Source organism: Marmota flaviventris, chromosome 17 (genome assembly GCF_047511675.1).
Source record: "Marmota flaviventris isolate mMarFla1 chromosome 17, mMarFla1.hap1, whole genome shotgun sequence".
Classification (NCBI taxonomy): domain Eukaryota; kingdom Metazoa; phylum Chordata; class Mammalia; order Rodentia; family Sciuridae; genus Marmota; species Marmota flaviventris.
This window is the reverse complement of record NC_092514.1, coordinates 78,287,137-78,299,901: the sequence shown is the minus strand read 5'-3', so window position 1 is coordinate 78,299,901 and position 12,765 is coordinate 78,287,137. Positions and strand designations below refer to the sequence as shown.

The 12,765-nt window shown below is 63.5% G+C and overlaps 1 long non-coding RNA gene across 1 annotated transcript; it reads left to right on the top strand.

Annotated features, from left to right (window-relative positions):
• Positions 1–10,029: 10,029 nt before the first annotated feature.
• On the top strand, positions 10,030–12,548 carry LOC139702262 (uncharacterized). Its single transcript, XR_011704841.1, has 3 exons — positions 10,030–10,474; positions 11,295–11,456; positions 11,722–12,548. It is a non-coding gene; the product is annotated as an uncharacterized lncRNA (long non-coding RNA).
• Positions 12,549–12,765: the final 217 nt, after the last annotated feature.

The following is a 12,765-nucleotide window of genomic DNA, read 5'->3' as shown; positions in this document are numbered from 1 at the left end:
CACAGACACAGAGGAGGAGCCACATGGAGATGGAGGAAGAGACTGGAGTGAGGGGCCAGCAGCCAAGGCCACCTGGAGCCCAGGAGCTGGAGAGGCAGGAGGAGCCTCCCTGGAGCCTGTGGAGGGAGCTGGACACCATTGTAAGAGGCAGGTCCTGTCCACATCTTGACCCCAGAACCTGTGAGTGGGACCTCGTGTGGGAACAGGGTCTCTGCAGAGGTCGTTAGTGAAGGGTCCTGAGATGGGCTCCCCTGGGTCAGGTGGCCCTCATGCAATGGCCATGTCCTTAAAACAGAAGAGGGGACAGCCTCAGAGGAGGAGCCACATGGAAGATGCATTTCCACTTGAGGCCCCAGGTTGGTGGTCACTGGCTCCAGCAGGCCCTCTGCTGTGTGGGTCTCATGAAGCAGATGGACCCTGCTGCAGCGGTCACCAGGAGCTGTGTGACACGGTCTGGACAAAAGGCCGTGGAAGAGCTGTTGTCTTTGGGGTCCTGCCCGTTGCCACATGTGGGCATCCCACCTCGGGTGCTGCACAAGCCCCGCTGAGCAGAGGGCCATGGGGACCCTCCCCTCACTGCTGAGGGGGCCTCACTGCTTCTGAATCTCAGTTTTGATGTGAAGTCAGGGCTGATGCCTGGGGCCATTACCAAATAGACCAAAGGGCCCTGAACACACAGTGCCCACCCTGGGGGCTGCCCTCTACCTGATGATCTTGTGCTGCTTAGCCCCAGGCCCCTTGGCCAGACTGGCTCAGGTGGGTCAGAGTTCAGCTCTGCAGCAGGTGGGAACCCTCAGTAGTGTAGCAGGACTGAGCAGGGACAGGGAGGGAGGGGTACAGGGGGTGTGAGCAGGGAGAGGGAGGGAGGGGTATAGGGGCCTGTGAGCAGGGAGAGGGATGGAGGGGTACAGGGGCCTGTGAGCAGGGAGGGGGAGGGAGGGGTACAGGGGCTGTGAGCAGGGAGGGGGAGGGAGGGGTACAGGGGCTGTGAGCAGGGAGAGGGAGGGAGGGGTACAGGGGGTGTGAACAGGGAGAGGCAGGGAGGGGTACAGTGGCCTGTGAGCAGGGATGGGTGGGTGGGTGCCCCAAATCCCTCTACATGCAGATGACCTTCCATTGGGCACCCCCACCCCACAGCTGCCAAGGTCACCCCAGGTCTACAGGATGCAGGGTTCCAAGTCACTCCATATGAGAGCCCCCTCTTTCCACCAGAAGCTCTCCTGGGACTGTGGGGGTCATACCTTTGGGGCAGGGTCTCCCAAAGACTCTCTTCTGGTTAGGGAGGTCCTTGCTGCCCAGGGAATGAGTTCTGTGGCCCGCTAATGTCAGTGTCCACATCCACTGCCGGCCCTGGGAATGCAAAAGGCCCTCTGCCACCTGACGAGGTAGGGATGTGGAGAGGGAGATGACCTGGAGGGTCTTGTGGTCCAAGGAGTCAGCAGGGTGCTGAGAAGAGGGGCAGATGGAGAAGGGACAGAGGGGACAGGGAGACAAACTGGAGTGATGACGACCCAAGGCTAGGGCCTGGGGTCCTGAGGGGGGGGTGGGTGGAGATGCAGGAAGGAGCTTCCCAGGACCCTGCAGAGGACGGCCTGCCCTTCAGGACCCCAACCACAGAGATGTGGACCAGAGGCAGGAGGTGCTTTGAGCCCCGAGGGTGTAGGGCTGACGGCAGCCAGCAGGGGGCGCAGGCAGTCTTCTGAGCATCAGCGCCTCTGTCTGCCTTGAGGCAGGGACTGGATCCATCCCATGGTGACACACAGGGCAGGTGAGCAGGGATGTCCTGGTCCTGCGGCGCTGGACACACAGGGCAGGTGAGCAGTGCAGGGTGTAGGGCTGACGGCGGCCAGCAGGAGGCGCAGTCTTCTGAGCATCGGCGTCTCTGTCTCCCTTGAGGAAGGGACTGGGTCCATCCCATGGTGACACATAGGTCAGGTGGGCGGGGCTGTCCTGGACCTACCGGCGCTGGACACACCAGGCAGGTGAGCCGGGCAGTCTGATGAACAGGTGCTCCTGGAAGGTGACCGTGACACAGACTCAGGGCTGTGACGGGGGCAGCTGCAGGACCCAGAGTCACTCAGGAGAGGCTCAGGTGGAGGTTGAGGCCTCAGCCTGGGGAACAAGTCAGCCTGTCACTCGTGGGAGAGGAAAGTGCTCCTGCGGGACCCTGAGGCCCAGCCAGGGCTCTTGAGGGACATGGAGTGCTGGGCGCAGGAGGAGGGAGGCTCAGGCCCTGGGCTACGGGATTTGGTGATGGACGAGCGCTGAGCCTCTCAGGGAGACTTCTGTCCCCAGGCAGACCCACAGCCTGAGCCCCACCTTGCCCCTGTGCCTCTCCCAGGAAGCAGCCTAAGGCGAGGTGACCCGAGGCTCTGGCAGACCCAGGGTGCTTTCCTGTCTCACAGCCCCTGGGCGACAACCCCAGTCAGGAAGGAGTAGGGACAGGGGGTGCTCAGCTGAGCCCCAGAGGAGGCCACTCCTAGACAGGAGACATGATGGAGCAGTGCCACCACTCACAGACCCAAAGAGAGGAGGGCAGGGTCTCATGCTCAGGGACAGAGGGAGCCAGCTGACCCACCAGGGGGCAGGGGGCATGACCCCGGGGCCTAGGCCTGTGTCGGGGTCCAGCGAGTCACTCCAGCAAGTCTCCCACAGAGAGTACCACCTGGTGGGCTCCCCACAAGCACGCAGGTCATTGCAGCTCCCAAGGTGCCTCAGGGCCACCACGGCTTCTCTGGACAGCCAAGTGGGATGTGGGGCCAGCAGGCCGAGTCCAGCAAACTATCTCCAGCTGTCCCACAGGGAGGAAGGAGTGTCACCAGAAGGGTGAGAACTGGACACTGTCCATGTGACTGAGCCCTGCTCTGGTGGGGGAGCCCATCCCATGCTAGCAGGGTGGCTGCAGGACATCAGAGGAGTCACTGCAGGGGACACAGGCTCACACTGACTAGGCACAAGGCTCCTGCTCTGGGGGAGCAGATGGGGAGAGGATGGTGCCAGGGAGACCTGGTTGAAGAGGCTCCCAAACCCAGAAGTCTGCAGAGCTGAGCAGAGGGGAGGGGGGAAGGAGCCCCAGGGCCCAGGGAGCTGCAGAGCTGAGTAGAGGGGAGGCAGGAAGGAGCCCCAGGGAGCTGCAGAGCTGAGCAGAGAGGAGGGAGGGAGGAGCCCCAGGGAGCTGCAGAGCTGAGCGGGAAGGAGACCTGGGGCCCAGGGAGCTGCAGAGCTCAGCAGAGGGGAGGCAGGAAGGAGCCCCAGGGCCCAGGGAGCTGGAGAGCTGAGCAGAGGGGAGGGAGGGAGGAGCCTGGTGGACAGGACATCTGGAAGGCGGGGATGAGGGGCCAACTTTGGATGCAATTTCATGGCCCTGTTAGTGTCCTGCACTTGGAAACAAAGTGTCACAGGGGCTGAAACCATTTCCCCAGTCCGGTGGGATCTTCTCCCCCAGCCTTGGAGGGCAGAAGGCTGAGACCAGGGGTCACAGGGCTTAGCTCCCTCCACAGGCTGCAGGGTAGGCTCCAGGCATGACTTGTCCAGCTACAGAGGGAACTTTACAGATGGCGGGAGTGCCAAGGTGGCCCTTCAGCACTTGGCCAGTGCAGGGGAACCCTGGGGCTGATGTAGGAAATGACCACAAACCAGCAGTTGAAAACCACAGGAAACTGTCCTCTGCCAGCCCTGGAGGGCAGAGGCCAAGACCAGGGGCCCCAGGCTGAGATCCCTGCACAGGCACCAGGTGGCCCTGGGCTGGTGGCCCCTCACTGCAGTCTCTGCCTCCGTCTCCACATGGCTACTCCTCTGTGCCTGTGTCCCCTCCTCTGTCTCTAGTGAGGACACTGCCATTGCATGAGGGCCCCCTGACCCAGGATGGTGTCATCTTGAGATCATTACCTAATTACATCTGCAGAGACCTACATGCAAAAGAGGCCCTATCCCGAGGTCCCAGGTGCACTTGGGGTGCTAGTCACCCCACTGGGGTAGGACATGGGGAGACATCGCAGGTGGGGAGGAGGAAGGCAGGTGATTGTCAGGAGGAGGAAGGCAGGGGAGCAGGGGCATGTGGGCCAGCCCATGTGGGATGCCTGATAGACTTCCAAGAGGGTGCTGGGCACGGAGTCCCATCTGGGAGCCCGTGTGTGCTCATCTACAAACAGGGGAGTCATGGGCAGGTCAGAGGGTGTAAGTCATGAGACAGATTAGATCATCCGCCCCAGGTGCAGAAGGAAGCGGCCCCGGGACTGCAGGCAGGGCCTGGGAACGGGCCAGCGTTTGGCAGGTGGAGGACGAGCACTCTGGAGGTAGGACAGCCGGACCACCAGGGAGCGGAGAAGGGTGGGTGCCTGGCATCCTGTTGTGGGGTCACAGGGGCATGACAACTGGTTTGGTGCCAGGGCCCCTGGAATGTGGGAGCAAAGGGCATGTGGGGCTCTGTGCCCTCACAGTGTGTCTCAGGGAGAGCTAGGTCCTGTTGCATGGAGGCCACCACCCTGCCTGCCCAGCCAAGGGGCTGCCTGCCACCTTTGGTTTCTGTCTCAATCCCACTGTACCCTCCCACCAAGCCAAGGCAGCATTGTGTCCTGATGCCCAAGATGTCCTGAGATCTGACGCTGTCTGGCCGCTGCCTGTCCTCGGCTTGAGAGTAGAGAGGAGAGCCATCGGGATGGATCAGGGGCCACCTCAGCCATCTTGACCTCAGGGTCCCACATGGCTCCCTAAATATGTCCCCTTAGCTTTGAAGAGTTGCACGTCACTGGTGGTCCTGGGAGGTGTCTGCTCCCACAAGAGCCCCACAGAGTAGGTGTGTGTCCTGCCCACTGTGGCCAGAGAGTGAGTGGACACACCCATGCTGGGGTTGGCTCCAGCGGTAACTGCAGGCTGCCCAGCAGGGGGGCCTGACCTGTCTTCAAACCCTGAGGGCCAATCAGAAGGACCAGAGGACCCCTCTCAATCTGGTGAGAGCCAGGGCTACACACTGACCTCACCTTGAGCAGGAACCTTTGGGGTGAGGGGGCGCCCCCTGGCTGCAGCCAGTGCTCCCAAGAGCCCCAGAACCTTTCATGGAGTGGGAGCTCCAGGTACAGCCCTCCATCCATTTTCCTTTAGACCCCTCCACCCAGGCGGTGGCCTCTCCTGGGCTGTGGGAGCAGGAACCAGCCCCCAGCACCCACCTTGGTGGTCTCCCAGACAGGAGCCTGCAGTCCAGGGCCCTAAGGAGCTCTGGGACCAGGGTTGGGGTGAGGATGCTGCCGAGCGCTGGCTGGAACCCAGGAGGAGGAGGTTCCCAAGGGAGTCCTTCACCCACAAGGCCGGTTCTAGCCCATGGGGAGGGGACCGTGGGGCCTGGGGTCCTCGGGTTCCGGGGCTGGAGCCTGGGGTGTGGAGGAGCTGGGCTCACTTAGCGGCATGAAGACGTGGGTGCGGGGACTCCACCTCCACCAAGCCAGCACCTCTCCTTTCGGGGACGGGGGACGACATTCCTGTGCCAAGTCCTGCTCCACAGCGGGAGGAACCCTTGGCGTGGGCCTGCAAGAGAGCAGCACCTCCCGCAAAAATCCTCTCCTTGCGGAGTGCCCCGGCAATCCTGCTGGCAGAAAGTGGTGGTGACTGGAGAGACGCAGGGTCCTTGGCCCCACTGCAGTCGTTGGAGTGGCACGTGGGCAGAGGCCGCTGGAGGAGCCTAGGGGAGGCTGGGGGAGTGGCGCCCAGACCATCTCAGAGGGCGGAGGAAGACGCGGGGAGGGGGCGCTGGTGCCTGTGAACGTTTGGGTGCCACGGCCAGCTGGGGTCAGCAGGTGAAGCTCGGGGGTCAGCAGTCGGTTCTTTACAGGACGCCTGTGAGTAGAGCCCTGCCCAGCGTCCTGTGTGCGTGTCCAGGGCTCCCCGTGCATCCCCTGCGTCCCTCTGCGCCTGCCCAGCGCCCCGTGTCCCTGCGCAGGACTCCCCGTGCCTCCCCTGTGCCTGCCCAGGGCTCCTGGTGCCTCCCCTGCGTTCCTCTGCGCCTGCCCAGCGCCCCGTGTGCCTGCCCAGGGCTCCCCGTGCCTCCCCTGCGCCCCCTCTGCGCCTGCCCGGCCAAGCCTGTGCTCCCTGTGAGCCTGCCTGGGTGAGCCCCGTGGACCCCCAGTTGCAAGCCGGCGCTCTTCTGCAGTAGGAGAGGAGCACAGTGTCCCACTGCCCAGGGCAGCGCCTGTGCCAGGGGAGAACCCAGGAGGGCTGAGGAGGCGCCTTGTAGGCCCTAAGGGGAAGTCTCAGGGATGCCTGGCGGGGCGCTAGCCGCGACCTCGGGGGTCTCTATGGAAGCGAGGTCCCAGGGACTGCTGCTTCTCCCACTCTAATGCAGAGTGCACAGGCGACTCCTGCAACTGCTACCTTGGCTCTGCAGGACAGAGCAGGTGACATGCCACTGCCTCGGGCTCTGTTGATTTGGCGATGCACAGAGGGAGGGACCGGGGAGGGGAGGGCGGAAGGGAGTTTCCGCCCCCACTCAGTGGAGCCTTCAACTGGCTGAGGCCAGAGTGCGGTGGAGTCCCACAGAGCTGAGCAAGCAGGACAGGACCAAAGCTGAGGCGCACGTGAGCCGCCCCAGATTGGGAGCCCTGGGCTGCTGGGCCTCCTGGTGCTGTCCAGGAAGGGCCCTGTGAACTGAATCCCACGGAGCGCAGGGGTCTCACAGCAGCCCAATTAACAGGAATATTGAGAAGTGAGCCTTTCTGGGGGAGAGGTCTCCTGGGCGGAGAGGGCAGGGTGTGTGCTCCGGAGACAGCCACCTGCAGATCGCACCCCACCCCAGCCTCTAAGATGGGCCCACCTGGACAGTGGCTCAGCTTAGCAGCCCCTGCTTCCCAGGCTGTAGCTGGGGGGCCTGGAATGTGGGGGAGGTGGGCACACTGTGCCACCAGAGGGAAAAGGCACAGGGACTCCTGGAACCTTGCCAGGGGGTGCCTCTTCAAGTGACAGGGCACCTGCACGTTCTGTTGACCTCTCGGGTCATGCAGAGTGACATATGGCACAGAGTAGCCAGGAGGGGCGTGAGTTCTGCTGGCTCCCTCTCTGCATCCCCATGCCTGCCTGGGTGAGGCTTCGTGAGCACAAGAGGGCTGTCCTTGAGACCACAGGATGTGTCACACACCCGGAAGCGCCCAGCCTGTAGGGTCCAGCAGGCCTCACCTGATGGCCTGGAGAATGGGACAGGGAACAGGGCACTCACAGCCCTGTCCTCCTCCCAGGCCATGGCGTCCCCCAGGATCGAGGCTGTCATCAGGGAGAGGCACAGGATGGGGGAGTGTCCCATGTGGGAAGAGGAGACCGGGCAGGTGGTGTTTGTGGACATCAACGCCAGGACTGTGTGTCGGTGGAACCCACTGTCTGGGGAGATGCAGACCAATGGCCTGAGTAAGTGGACCTGGGGGCTGCAGAGGGTGGGCCTGAGGAAATGGGTCTGGGGGCTGCAGACAGTGGGCCACAGTAAGTGGGTCTGGGGGCTGGAGACTGGGCCAGAGGAAGTGGGCCTGGAGCCTGCAGACAGTGGGCCTGAGGAAGTAGGCCTGGGGGCTGCAGAGGGTGGGACAAAGGAAGTGGGTCTGGGGGCTGCAGACAGTGGACCTGAGGAAGTGGGTCTGGGGCCAGCAGACAGTGGACCTGAGGAAGTGGGCCTCAGGGCTGCAAACAGTGGGACAAGGAAGTGGGCCTGGGGGCTGCAGATGGTGGCCCATAGGAAGTGGGCCTCAGGGCTGCAGACAGTGGGACAAGGAAGTGGGCCTGGGGCCTGCAGACAGTGGGCCTGAGGAAGTGGGCCTGGGGGCTGCAGAGGGTGGGCCACAGTAAGTGGGTCTGGGGGTGGAGACTCTGGGCCAGAGGAAGTGGGTCTGGGGGCCGCAGACAGTGGGACAAGGAAGTGGGCCTGGGGGCTGCAGACAGTGGGACAAGGAAGTGGGCCTGGGGGCTGCAGTTGTGGGACAAGGAAGTGGGCCTGGGGGCTGCAGATGTGGGACAAGGAAGTGGGCCTGGGGGCTGCAGATGTGGGACAAGGAAGTGGGCCTGGGGGCTGCAGAACGTGGGCCTGAGGAAGTGTGGGTCCCCTGGAGATCCAGGTGATCCTGGGAAGGGAGCTGTGAGACCATCCTATGTGCCCAGGGCCCCGTGTCCCCGGAGGTCCTGGGGCTCATTTAGCTATGAAGATGTCCTGCCTGCTCGTGGCCCCGTGTCCCCTGAGGTCCTAAGGCTCGTTGGTACCTTTGCCACAGGTGTCCAGCATCACTTGTGGCCTGAGGGTTGCAGGGGCCCAGCCGGGGCACCTGCTTGCTCAGCACCTGCCCCCCTGCTCTGGAGTCCCTGGAGTGTGGGCTGTCACACCCTGGGCACAGGACGGACCGTGGGGTGGGAAGTCCTGGTGTTCAGCTGTAGTTGGAAGGACCAACTACAGGGCTCGCTGTCGTCCAGACTAAGTCCTGGAAACACTGACATCCTCCAGGCTGCTGTGTGGAGCCCACGCCTGGCTCTGACCCCGGGTTATGCCACTCATGCACCTGTCCTGCCACACACGCACCTGTCCCGACTCAGGAGCTAGGCTCATGAGTGTGCATGGACCCACACACCTGGGAGGTACCTGTGTGTCTGTGGGGCTTGCACACCTGTGTGGCTGACGACCCCGTGGTCCTTCTGAGGAGCAGAAGCAGCACTCTGGGAGCATCCCCCATTCACCCTCCCCCTCCCCAAGGGCAGGTGCCCCTGTCCCCCTTGCAGATCAGGGCTGGCCCCAAGTCTGTGTCTGGCCTCAGGCACCCTGCTGTGGAGGACTGCCCCAGGCCCAGCTGTCCTACCCGAGGGCTCAGGGGCACCTGCGGCTCTCACATGGCACTGACTTGAGGAGAGGCCAGCGCTCTCCGCTCCTGAGTCCTGGTGGCCCTGCAGGCAGGCTCGGCAGCCTCCAGTCCCATCTGGAGGCCCTGTGGTGGCCGTCGTGGGGAGGGAGTGCAGAGAGGTGGTTCACGCACGCCCAGCAGGACTGCCTCCTGGTGGGAGCCCCATGGGTGGGGTGGCACTGTCTCCTGGAGACGCAGCAGCCGGGCCACCCTGCTGTCCTCTGTCCTCCCAGGAGACCCTGTTGGCTGTGTGGCTCTGCACAGAGAGGGCAGCTACGTGGTGGCCTCTGGCACCTGCCTTGGCCTCCTGGACTGGGCGACGGGGCAGGTGGAGTGGGCGGCCTGGCTGGACTGTGACAAGCCCCACAACAGGTTCAACGATGGGAAGGTGGACCCCGCCGGGAGGTTTGTGGCAGGTGGGCTGCTGAAAGGACTGGCCCAGGCCACTTGGAGAGCCTCCTGTCATGGCGGGTGCCGGCTGGGTGGGGACCTCAGGAGCCCTCCCCAGGCTGCTGGCAAGCGGCCCCCCGAGGCCATGCAGGTGCTGGGCATCCCACAGGTTCCCTCCCACTCCAAAGCCCATGGCTTCCAGGTCATTCTTCCTGGGTCCCTGCCCAGAGAGGACCCTGGGAGGATCGAAGCCGCCACGGTGGGGCAGCGGCCAGGGTCGGTGGCCAGAGGCCATTCACGTGCGGCTGAGGGCCCTGCACCTCTGCCTGAGCAGGACTCTTCCCAGTGGAACATCTCTGGGGTCCCCCCTTCGCCCAGCACAGAGGCTCACTCACAGATGATGCCTGAGGGCCATCCTGCCTGCTGCCCCCCGACTGAGGGTGACCACAGCTCTCTGCACAGCGGGTCTGTGTGGGGTGGGCAGGGCAGGGTGGGGTGCTGCCCACTGACCTTCTGCTCTCTCCAGGCACCATGCCAGAGGCGTCCGCCCCAGGACTGTGGGAGCCGGGGCAGGGCTCCCTGTACACACTCTACACTGACCGCTCCGTGGTCAGACAGCTGGACCAGCTGGGCATCCCAACGGGCTGGACTGGTCCCTGGACCACCACCCTCTCTACCACGTGGACAGCCTGGACTACTCTGTGCGGGCCTATGACTACAGCGTGCAGACAGGAGGCCTGGGTAGGGACCGCCGTTGCTAGCCCCCCACGCCCTCCCCAGGAGAAGGTCTCAGTGACCAGCCCACCACACCTTCCCTGGGCAGGGCCACCGTGACCAGCCCCCCACACCCTCCCAGAGTATGGGCCTCCGTGGTCAGCCCCCCACGTACTCCCTGAAGTAGAGGCCTCGTGGCCAGTCCACCACACCCTCCCCAGGTGGGAGCCTCCGTGTTCCTCCCCCGACACCCTCACGAGTCCCCTCCTGGGGTCCCAGAAGCACCACTGGGTCTGTCACTCCCTCCCGTTGTTAAGGCCACGCTATGTGACCTCCTGGTCTGGGCAGTGAGGGGCCACGCGCCTCTGTCTGTCCTGCCGCAGCAGACCCACTGCTGGTGTGCCAGCTGGAGCCAGAGCAAGGCATGCCAGATGGGCTGTGCGTGGACACCACGGGGACACTCTGGGTGGCCTGCATTGACGGAGGCAGGGTGATCCGCATGGACCCCGAGACAGGTGTGTGCACAGGGCAGTGGGTCAAGGAGGGGCCATGGGGTGCTCTGTGCCACGGTGTTCAGGGTTCAGGAGTGGGAGGGCAGCACCACATGCTTGTCCAGCTACAGGGCGACCTGTGTAGATGGCAGGAGTGCCAGGGTGGCCCCTCAGCACTTGGCCAGTGCAGGGAACACTGGGGCTGATGTAGCAAATGACCAGAAACCAGTGGTTGAAAACCACAGGACCTTGTCCTCTCCCACCCTGGAGGGCGGAGGCTGGACCAGGGTCCCAGGCTGAGCTCCCTGCACAGACTCCAGGGGGCTCCTCCTGCCTCTCCAGCTCCTGGGCTCCAGGTGGCCCTGGGCTGGTGGCCCCTCACTGCAGTCTCTGCCTCCGTCTCCACGGGGCTCCTCCTCTGGGTCTGTGTCCCCCCCTCTGTCTCTTGGGAGGACACAGCCATTGCATGAGGCCCCCTGACCCAGGAGGAGCCCATCTCAGGGCCCTTCACTAATGACCTCTGCAGAAACCCTGTTCCCACACCAGGTCCCACTCACAGGTTCTGGGGTGCAAATGTGGACAGGACCCACTTCTTACCATGGTGTCCAGCTCCCTCCACAGGCTCCAGGGAGGCTCCTCCTGCCTCTCCAGCTCCTGGGCTCCAGGTGGTCCTGCTGACCCCTGCAGTCCACGAGGCAGGGCAGAGTTGGGGATCAAGTGCTGCAGGTGCCAGGGAGAACCAGCAGGCCCAGGGCCCCACTGGGGAGTGGGCACAGTCAGGCCACCTGGGGTCCTGCAGCAGGCGGGTAGCTGGGCTTCAGGGACATAACAACTTTACTCACAGGGACGTGGCTGTGCACCCTGGAGATGCCAGTGTCCAGGGTGATGTCCTGCTGCTTCTGGGGCAGGGCGGGCCTGACTACTCCAACTGTGCGTGACCTCTGCAGTGGACAGCCTGAGTCCAGAGCAACTGTTGCGGGAGCCACAGGCAGGACACGTCTTCAAGGTCAGTGGGGTCTCCCTGCCAGGGTCAGCTTGGCTCCCAGCCACGTCTTCTCAGCCAGGTGTAATGCATCTTGACCTCGGGGACTGGAGCGGGCTTGGCAGCATCCATGGGGACATCTGTCCACCTGGAAAACAGCCCTCCCGAGGCCCCACATGCCCTGCTGTGCACAGAGACGTTTACGGGAGGTTTAGGAAGCTGGCGTGGCTGGTGCTGCGGAGAGATTCAGCCGCGCCCAGGGACTCACCTCCACCCTCTCCTCCCACAGGTCATGGGCCTCTCACGTCCCGCCCCTTCGCTGGCTGAGGGACCCCACCGTCCAGCGCAGCTCAAGCCAGGACTTGGTCCCTGGGGTCGGGCCAGGCTCGGCTCTGGCAGGGCGCTCCCTGCCTGACCGCTGTTCACAGCTGACAATAAATGTGGCCACCTCAACATCATCTCTGCAGCTGCTGCCCCCCAGGGACTGCCCCACATTCTGTCCAGGGTCACCCAGCTTCGGCTTGTAATGCCCTCGTGTGTTCTCCAAGGTCCCCACAAGTCACCTGCAGTCCCCAGAACATGTGGCCGACACTGGTGTCTCTGAGGTTGGCCTCTCTGCCTCCACTTGGTGCTGGGTCACTGAGAGCTGGAACCTGAGCATGGGCTGTAGCTGTGCTGGACGTGCACAAGTCCATCAGCCAGGGATCGAGCTGGACATCAGGTGCCTTCACAGCACTGGGCACCCAGCGCCTCTACTTCCAAACAGCCTATTTAACCCTGAAAGGCACCCGCACTCCAGCAGTGATCCAGTCCCCTGCCCAGCCCCATCACCTGCCCACTGCCTGTGTCTGGATGGCCTGCTGTGGATAGGTCCTGCCCATGGAGTCCACACTATGTGACCCTCTGTGTCAGCTTCTCTCACCAAGCCCCAGGTCTCAAGGTCCGTCCCACTTGCAGCACGTGTCAGAGCTGTAGTCCTTTTCAGGGCTGAGTAATATTCCATCATGTGGATGGACTCATCCTGTTCCCCATTCCTCTTCAGTGGACACTTGGGTCACTTCTCCCTTCTGACCCTTGTGCATGGTGCTGCTATGAATATTCACACACAAGTTTTCATTCCAGCGTCTGTTTCTGGGTCTTCAGGGATGTACCTAGGCTGCAGGTGCTGGTGGAGTGGGAACTCCCTGCGTAACCCCGAGAGGCCCCTGGGCACTGTCCCTGCACGGGGGCTCCACGCTGCCCTCCCACATACACATGCTAAGAGTGATGTAGAACATTGAGTCCCCAACTCCAGAGGGCTCAGCACAGGGCTCACACAGGTGGCCTGCAGGTG